Source organism: Anas acuta, chromosome 1 (genome assembly GCF_963932015.1).
Source record: "Anas acuta chromosome 1, bAnaAcu1.1, whole genome shotgun sequence".
In the NCBI taxonomy this organism is placed as follows: Eukaryota; Metazoa; Chordata; class Aves; order Anseriformes; family Anatidae; genus Anas; species Anas acuta.
Genome location: NC_088979.1, coordinates 97406991 through 97417236, shown reverse-complemented (window position 1 = coordinate 97417236; position 10246 = coordinate 97406991). Strand labels below are relative to the sequence as shown.

The 10246-nt window shown below is 38.6% G+C and overlaps 1 long non-coding RNA gene across 1 annotated transcript; it reads right to left on the bottom strand.

Moving 5' to 3' along the window:
- Positions 1–938: 938 nt before the first annotated feature.
- LOC137860040 (uncharacterized) lies at positions 939–9985 on the bottom strand. Its single transcript, XR_011098718.1, has 3 exons — positions 9830–9985; positions 4188–4269; positions 939–3834 (listed from the first exon to the last, which is right to left on the bottom strand). It is a non-coding gene; the product is annotated as an uncharacterized lncRNA (long non-coding RNA).
- Positions 9986–10246: the final 261 nt, after the last annotated feature.

The window sequence follows — 10246 nt, the reverse complement described above, 5'->3', positions numbered from 1 at the left end:
CTAATAGTTTTGCCACTAGAAGGAATTTTCCTTTGTATTAGGTCCTACTTAAAAGTTATTACTAATGAGAACCATTAGTAAACAGTTTCAAGTTTTTAAACAAGATACTAAGCATGACTGAAAGTATTGTTTCAGAAGGATGAAAGTCAAAAAATAAGTGCAGTTATGTTTCCTGTTTCCAGCACCTTAGGGTTTTGCCTCATGTTATATGAGTGTTGTGACTTATTTTATACAATGGGTATAAAAGAAATAGAAGACATGATGGTTCACTTATGCAAAGCAACATATTGCCAACTTCAGCTGTCATAAGCTTTACTTTAGTTTGAATTATATTTACACGGTTCATGACAAGTGCAAGCACTTTATACAGTTCAAGAACAAAGTTTCCACTGAACATAAGACAGCTTCTGTTTGTGTAAAACCAGACCAAAAACCTGGACATTTCCATTGCTCCAATGCTGTCAGAAATCTCCCTTCTTATGTCACTTTGGAGTTAACACTAGAGTTAACTTTTAGAGTTTACACTATAATGACACTATAGACACCTCTGACACTTGCACAGAACAACCCAGTCAACTTTTAAACTCTCAAAACATTTACTATTAATAAATTATTTAACTCAGTTATAATAAAGATTTTAAAATTTCACAGTATTTTCATGTGTTTATTGCTTCTACGCTGCAACTTATCCCTCAGGCACATTAGCCTGGGTCTATTTTAAATCAAGGTGAAGCTTCCTTTGATAACCAAAAATGTGTGTGCATATAGAGTCAAACTCCATATAATGTTGACTAGGACATGGTATTCATCAGAGTCCCGTGTAGAATTCAACAAAGCTACACCCTTTTGTACATGCTGAGTGTGCAAATTAAAAAAAAAAAAAAAATCATTTAATGCTCAGTGTGTGGAAAACAAAAACAAACAAACACAACAACAAAACAACAGAGCCACACTTTTTTTTTTTTTTTTTGTTAGCCAAAACAAAAAGTAAAATCAGCCATGATATACTGAGAAACCTCTACAAAATCTTTGTTGTTAGGTCCTTTGATCAAAGTGATAGGAAAATACTCACTGAAGACATGCTTTTTTATGGAATTCCAGCAGCTGCAGCACAATCATGTGATTTTACGTCATGACCTATATGTATAGGCAACTCTTGTTTTATGATAATCAAATTATTATTTTTTTCTAATCCCTTGTATGAGTTATAAGCACCACTTCTGCAAATAAATAGTTTAAAAAACTTTTACTTTAAAATAGAACACCCTAAAAAGACATTTTAAACTATTTTAGTCAGAAATTTTAGGTAATTGGTTTTCACAAAGAACTAGGGAAACCTTTAAATTCAGTAGGTTGGCCTGTAAGACTTAATTGATGGATGTCCTCTTTGCACACGAGGAAGAGGAACAATGGAACAATATGCTAGAAGAGTCATACATGTTCATTAAGCAGATGAGAGAAATAAAAACATTTTGATTAAAATGAAAGCAAGAGGATTTATGCAATGGCCTGTATATATCTTCCAGTTACTGAAATAAACCCTACTGAATTTAGTCAACTCTTAAAATGGTAAGGAGGAAGACATTTCAAAGGACAAAACTAATTTATTTTCTCTATTAAAATCTGAGAAATTGCTCAGAGGAGAAATATTCTTTATATAAAATATCTTATTTATATATAGCTATTTTTTTGTATATATCAAAATGCATAAATTTGTTTTGGTTGAGAAAGAACGAATGGATCTTTAGAGGGAAAGTACCACATGACAATGGAAAATATGCCACATTTGAAATCAGTATCAATGCAATTTAGAAAAACAAATACCATCTCCACCTCAGGCAAAGAACCACTAAAGACACAATAAGTATCTGAAACTAATTAAAAAAAGAGGTCAGAGAAGCAATCAAATATAAATTTCCTTGGAAGGAAAATTGCTGCTGAGATATAAAGGTCTGTCTTTAAATGGGAACATTTAAAAAAAAATAATCATTTGTCAAGGCTTTCATCTTTCTTTCCCTAGCTTCAGTGCAGAGCATCCTTTCAAGAGATAATGGAGAGGCAAAGCCCAGCACAGTGCTCCATATTAGCCTGATCACCACCCTGCAGGCATCTATCCCAGCCTGGATGCCTCTATTGTTCTTGTCCTAGGGTAGGCTAACGTGCTCATTCCAGTGAAGGCAGTGCAGGCACCAAGCATCACTCTCCGGTGACCCTTGGCTGGAGCATCATTTATGGATGGGAGGGGACTTCCTCGCCTGGAAGGTTGCTGTGAAATGGACCTTTATGAAGATCAGTGTGAGCAGAGGCAAACACTGCCTTAGGAATTGGCACCACCAACAAACTGCCTCACATAGCCTTTCAAATTCTTTTCCTCCTCAAAATAGTATTGCTTCTGTCTTGCCTTCTTCTCTCCTGCAACTCTCTGTGCCCCTCATGTAGGCACTAATCTCTTTGTGAAATAGTGACACCTTCTGTTTTTAGTCCTATCTGGCCAGATTAAGACTGGTAGTAGGGTATTAGAAGATGTTCAGCCTGGGAATTTTTGATATCTCTTCCAAGGAGATGAGAGCGGAGATCCCTGCAACACCTCCAAGGACAGCAGCTGAGCAAAGAGGAGTGCTAATTTTTTGGAAGACTGCCATGCCTTTGCAGTGCTGTAGAATGCACTGCATGGAAGACATGCTAGGGCATCTTCAGCATGAAGACTTTTGCTTACTCACCTGCAGAGGATATATGACAACAGTCATCTCCCTCAAAGCATAATCGTTACATGAAAGGTTATGAGGCTCTCACAGTAAGGCTACTCACACAAAAGAGATAATACAGATGGGAACAGCTCGGAATATATAAGCTAAGAATACTTTTTGCTCCAAAGAACAGACCTGAGGAGGGGTGAACACCTCAGGAGATTCTCTTCTGACTGCAGGTGGTACAGCTCCTCTATGTCACCATACTATCTGGATGGTAGTACCATGTGGATCCCAACACTTCCAGGTAGCAGAGTGGTAGGAGAACACAGGAGGGACAGAGCACTGTACAGATGAACAGCTTCACCATGAGTGGCAAAGAGAAGGACAGAAGACAGAGAAAATGTTAGGGTACCACATGATTTCATGGAAAGCATGTGTCAAAGCCATTAGACTTCTGATTTGGAGCTGTGCACAAACTGTTCACATTGAGCTTATTTAAATACATGACATTTTTACAATTGCCCTCAGTCTCTTTCCTATTGTTTTACAATTAGTTCTTGTTTTCCTGTCTTTAATTAAACTGTAAGCTGTTTAGGGCACCATCATGACTACTCCTATTTATACAATGTTTGGCACATGGACTTTGAGACATTACCAATTGTGGAGAAAAAAAAAAAAAAAAAGAGAAATATAAGACAGCAAAGTATTATGAAATAAGTTCTAACTTAGAAGTCTATTCTTCTAGACTATATAAACTTTGGTTATTCAGCTCTGGAAAAGTAAAAACAGAGAAACCAGTGGAAAAACATTAAATAGAGAAAAAAGTATAATAACGTATACACATGCCCAGAGAAATGGAAATATAAGCAGGCAAGAGCAACCACATTAAAAAGCCAAGTTTTGGATCAGTAATGCAGCACAATGTATGCAGGTGTTTTATAAAAGGAAGCCAAGTAATTACTATGTCTTAGAATAAAACAAAAATAAACAGTCCCTATGACTCTCTTCCTTTGGATTCTGCCAAGGAGCAGGTTGTCTTAGAGTTTAAGGATCAGTATGTATTCTTCAGTGTATTTTGCATCTTCAGGAAGGGTAAAAAACCTAGATCACTTGTAGACCTTCATTTCCTGGAGAAGACCCACATCTGAAATTGACACAAAATTACATGAGTGAGATCTAGATTTTTTTTATTATTATTATTTTTTATAACTGTTCCTAGGCTTTTTAATCAAGGGTGTGGTTCTACTATAATTTGATAAGAAGTGCTAATCAAAAGGTATCTTATAGCAAGAAAACAGGCTTCCACATATTTTACCTTTTCAGATTTTATTGAAATATTTGAGTGTTATTGAACTACTTGAATTTAAGTCACAATGAAAGAGACGAAAAAGCCCTTTATCTAGCTGAGCTCTCTTGCAGACAAGACTCTAAACTATTCCTTCAAACTCCTCTTAATTTATCACTTGGATGATTTTGTTTTTCTTTGTTTATACAAACCTTGTTTTCAGTCTCGTCATATCCATATTGAGTTCTGTAATCTCACCACTGCACAGTCAGTAAGAAGAGCACAAGAAGGTACCTGAAAAAAACAAACAAACAAACAAAAAAAACAGTGATACAATGATATCAGTAACTACATGTACACATGAAAGGCCAAAAGAAGAAATACATGTAGCTGGGGAAAGGGGGAGGAGGGGGAGGGGAGAGGGTTGAGGACAGAAGGGGCCCATCTAGAGCCCAAATAGGCCATTGGCATTGAAGGTTAAAGATGTTATGCAATCTTCCTTTCCCTAAAATTAAGATCTTTCAGCTAGGCAAAAAAACAATACCTCATAACACAACATGCGCAAGTCTCAACATAGGCAGACGAATGTGAACATTTTATACGTCTTTGATTTGTTTTGGAATATGTTACTGCCCTTTCTGCTGAGTGACCTCATCACCCAGCCTTAGCAAATGCTGCTGAGCTGACCGATGAACAGTGCAGACACTGCAGGGTGAATCCAAGCATTTGACTAGGAGAGCAGAGAAAGATGACATGCTCCAGAAAAGCTTTTTCCTGGACCAAGAATGGATAGTTATGGCAAACAGATGGAGGGAATCAAATCCAAAACACAGTGTGTGACCTATCTCAGATAGAGTCTCCTTCTTGCATTTCATTTTGGCAAAATTCGAGTATCGCTTATGCCAACAGAATGTTCCTGAGCTGCAGATCTTGTCAGCAGGCTCCAAGTTACAGTCCTCCCCCTATCAAGACTAAATGGACAAAATAGTTTGACAGTAAATATTGAGCTCAGAGAAGCATATACAAAACATAACATAACATAACATAAAAAAACAAACAAACAAACAAAAAAAAAAAAAAAAAAAAAAAAAAAAAACAAAGCAGAATTGCTATTCCAGAGTCAAGGGAACCCATTTTTGCCTTTCAGCAATGTGACAGCCTTGGTTTCACATTGGCCAAAACAGGCAGCTCTTTCAAGGCTCTTAAAATCCACAGATGTGAAAGAAAACGCACTCTGAAAAGGGCTGTGTTGTTAATCTCCCTAAATCAAAGATGGAAACAGGACTCCATTTCTCTGTTTGACAACGGCATGACAATACCCTAAGTGAAAAATGGAAGAGCCAGTCCCTGCTAACTCTGCCAAAGACTCAGAGCCACACAGAGATTTGCTAACAGAGGTATGGGTCAGAAAGTCAGGAACCGAGACAACCAGCACAACATCTGGAATCTGAAAGACCCAGCCCATGTTTCTGAGAAGTCTTATTTATTTACTACCTGTTCTCTTAAAAGGAGTCATCAGCCTTTAACTGGCTTCTAAAAATGAAAAATTACAACTGGGGGGAAAAAACAGAAGGAAGGCAAAGAAGACTACAGACTAGCAAAATCTCAGACTGAAGTCATCCTGTGTGGCCTGCTTTCTTTTGTGTAAGTCAGGAAGAGAAACCATCACACAGAAAAAATGTCACTGATATTAATAGTTATGAGGAGAGTAACACAAAACATTCATAGTGAAGACATTTGAAATTTAGTCATTGAGTGTGCCAGAAACTACTGTCCTTTTTGATCTGCTGTCACTGCTTCTCATGACAGCATCCCCCAACCTGTTTCAGCAAAAGTCAACTGCGTTGCTTGAGAAGAAGCTTTTTGCCAGCCCACCTTATTTTGAATCAGCTTTGGGCACGATTGCACTGACAGCTATGCCAGCAGCCCAGAAAGGACTGCAACTTTTTTGGGAGGAGAAGTGATAGCAAGCAGCTTGAGGAAACCTCTTCATCAAAGATCAGTACTGATTCATAGCACATGTGATTGCAAGCAGAATCAACAATGTTTTTTCCTTTCCTGTTCCCTACTAAAAGAGCTGCACAGATCTTTTGTTCTTATTTCTGCATAGGGTCTGAATGCTTGTCTATCTCAGACATAGAGTAGGGACCTGAAGAACTGTTTTGCTTTGCTCTGAAAGCAGCTCTCATCTCAAGATATACCAATTCTCATCAGTCTGTTCTATTTACAGCTTTCTGCCATCCCCAGCCAGACACCCCTCTTAGTTCAGAGGGGTGTAACCAAAGGTGCAGACTTTTCTCTATAGCTTATTTTAGATTTTGTCAATGTTTACCTCATGTCAAATGTAATGACAGACACCAGAATAGGAAGCAAACCCTACCTCTCCTCACATGCAACTGCTCTAGAGCACCTGTCCTCACAACAATTGTGTCCCTGGCTGCCTTGGAGAGTTGTACCAGTTACAATCCTCAGAGCTTGGATGGGGATTATCCCAGGAGATGCACTCTGTGGGTTCAAAGCCCTCCTCCAGAGTGAGGAGATGAGTACCATTTGAATCTGTACCTTCTGCTGCAGCAGGCTATGGTTGAACTGTCATTAACATTGGGGACTACTTAAAGTTCCTATTTCTGAGTAAACGAAAAGCCATTTCTGTGTTTCTTCTGTCGCTCTATTCAGGGAACTTCTGAGCCCGTGGAGGAGTCTTGGATTAGTGAACGGGTGTTTTCTGTTTGTTTTAGATGACTCTTTGAGACTTCTGTTTGGTCTTGGTCTTTTCAGGAGTAGCATGGTGCTTGAAAATGGGGTGGTCTCAGTCATTCTCAGAGACTTGGACATTAAGATCCTCCTAAATCCTCCTTTAGTCAGTGTAAATTGCTGAAAGCTTCTGTGTGCTGGGGTCTGCTTCTGACTATGTCTTTTTATACTGTGAGAACAATGGGATTCAGATGTTGGGGAGGGCTTGAGGGACTACTGTAATACAAATAATACATTAGTATGACATGCCACTTGGAGTGTGAAAAGCACAGTATAAAATCCCAACAGCTGCATTCCTTTGCTGTTCTGGCAAATAAAACTCAATTGCAAACACAGAAAGTGGATGCGTGTGCACCTGAAGCAAAATCATCTTTCAGCCTGAGAGAATTCTAGTGGAAACTGTTGTGCTGTGTGTGCCAAGTCTCAGTTGTGATTGTGGTGAGCTGCCTTTCCCACATACCTCCCCCAGGCAACAAAAGAATCAGATGCCAGGATTTTTGCTAGCTTGGCATTACACAAAAGGCCTGTGGGGTGGGTACAATGGAATTTAGGCTGGGCATGGAGGCAGGACAGAGCAGCATGAGTCTCCAGCAAACAATAGCAACAGCAGGATCAAAACAGCAGGCAGAAAGCATATGCACAATTACCAACAGAAAATATCTGGAGCTACAAGGGCATTAGATCCTTAGCCTTATCCCCAAGTAGGATTCCACTGTTGCTAATGTAACCACTACTGAATCAGACATGTATTTCACACAGTGCAATGCATATTACCCCAAAAAGAAGGTGAAACTCATAGGGATTAACCTAAGGCAACAAATTCCAGTCTATTCCTTCAGGTTTACAGGGCATTAAACCAACCAATGTCCAGACTTCCATTGCATAACAGAGGCACAAGCATTAATGCACAGAAGCAGCAGAACAGAAATTCAGACCAGTTGCCAACAGCAGAATCCAGTATACAAGAAAGCAGGAAAATATATACAATCATACCTGAATAATAAGTGTCCAAATGAGAAACACTGGAGAAAAGAGTCATTTAATTTGCACAAAAATCTGCTAGTTTATTTTTCCCTTTTAGAGAGTGGGGATAAAAAATGTTTTCTGCTCACTGTCTCAATTCTACAAGACATAAACATATGACAAGCTAGTTGAAAAACAGCTTATGTTGGAGGGGAAACTCACAGGAAAAAAAAATCTTGAAAAAAAAAAAAGTTAATTTAAAAATACAAATCCCTTCATATAAATACATATATGGTGTAAAGAAGAAAAACCCTTCTAGATCTAAAGTTTCAGGTGTGCACCTGAACTGTGTGAGAAGTCATTCTCAGGTCTGGATTTTTGTCCCATCTTTATCATATTGGCATTGAGGGTAAAGGGAAAGAGAAGGATCAAAATGAAAATATGGCAAGTAAAAATGGCACATTTAGTTTTTCCAAAACTATGAATAATTTTGCTGAAAAAGAAATGAAAAGGGTAGTGAAAGATAGATAAATGGTATATTGTACTGGAGGGGAAAACTCTATCAGTGAACTTGGAGCATCTTCATATGGTTATTAGAATTTTAAACCATTTTACCAATCCTAACACAGTTAGGTAGCAGCATGCAGAAGTGCCTGCATTGTTGTGATTTAGATTATGCTGGCATTTAAAATTACAAACAAAACAAAACAAAACAAACAAAAGTCTTACTATTGTAACTAGACAAAATATTTTGTTAAAATACTTTCTTCAGTATGATTGTTTGGGCCTGAGTTTAGTGCTACAGACAGAAATAAAATGTTTTACACTGCTGATAATTTTTCATGATTGGTATTGTTTTTAGTGTTTAACCTCTTCCTGATACATTCTCAGAACATTTTCTAGTTGCCAATACATATGCTTCTGAAGTTAGAAAACAGCTAAAAAAACAACCTGAATAAATGGATCCTGTCCATACTATGTAAATGACCAATCACTAATCTTCAAGTACTACACGGAAGCATGAAGTGGGAATTAAATTATATTTTATTTCTGAGGAGGCCTTCCAAATAAAAATGTCTTCAGTATATACGAAAAATAACACATACAGATCCTTAAAAACATTTCCCACTCCTCACAGTAGAGCAGTTAAGGTCTGCCAGCATGGTACTTCCCATCTTAAGAAGTGATAGACATAGAATAACTTTCAGTCAACTCACAGAAGAAAATTGTCAAGACTAAGGACAGAACACACTATACATTTCAGAAACAGCTGCCAGTACTGGGCAGCCAGTGAGATTTCCAAAACTGCTCATGCTATATTAAGCAAGAGTACCTGGACAGAAATTGAAAGCAAGTGTTAAAATCTCTTTGCAAATCCCATCTTTGTGATTCCTACGTGTTGGTTTCCTAATATGATCATGGGGGCTAGGACCTGTAAGCAAAACAGCCATGGCTTTCCACAGTTTTACCTGGTTTATGAAGAAGTAAAATACCCCTATATAAATCCATGTGCAAACTCCTGACACAAATCAGATGGTGAATATCAGATTCTTGGTTACAGAAGAGTAAACAAGAGTTAGGCCATCAATGTTTATTCACTCATTCAGCCCTAATGCAAAACTATCTTTCAGCAGCGTCTGGCATGAGAGCAATCATGACAGATTTAGAGGCAGCTTAGTTCAATGCTCTACTGCTGAGACATGACAGTCTGCCAACAGTACTCTTTCCTATAAGCTTAATGGACATCGTAGCAGAGCAGCAGTCACTGGTGACAACTCATACACAGTTCCTTAAGGTCTACCTGGCACTGGCTTTCTAAGATGGCTTCCAAGGCTCACCTTTTTCATATCTTTTCATGTGCTTTAATACAAAAATGAAGGTTAAGAAGATACATATAACTAACCAAAGTAGCCAGAAATCTTGATCTGAATCATGGGAGTTTTGTTTGTAAGTTTTTGCTATAGATTATTAAGAAAACAAACAACCCGGTTTTATTAACAGTTTCTGTGATATTCCAGATGGCAGAAATTCATTCTTCAAAATCTGCTGAAATGTTAAAAGTTCTGTTTGATGAAGTATTGGGATCAGCTCTAACTTGTTCCTACAGCCTAGAACAACAAGTGAAAAAAGCTCTCACTCAGATCCGATCTGCAGCGTGACTCATCGTGCCTTGACATTTCCCCAGCCGCTGGAAGCGAAAGCAAAGTGCAGGCTCATTCTTCAAGAGAGAAATTCAGCACATCGCTTTGGGAAGGCCAATGACCGGTTCTTTCTAGTGATTTTTTGTGCTGATACCGTGCTCTGGGTTATTCACGTCAGGGGTGGGTGGGAGAGCGGGAGCGGAGCTGCTCCAGGTTACAGAGTAAACAGAGGGTAAGCAGAGGGCTGACCACTCTGCCTCGCTGCCGGAGCCAGGCTGATTGCTGAAACCATTAGAGCAGCAGCCCTGGCAGCAGGAGGCTCTTCAGCCTCCAGGCCACCATAAAACAGGAGCTCCTTTTTTCCACAAGAAGAAAAGGCCAGTGTCTCTAAAGCAAGCACTTTACCACATGGT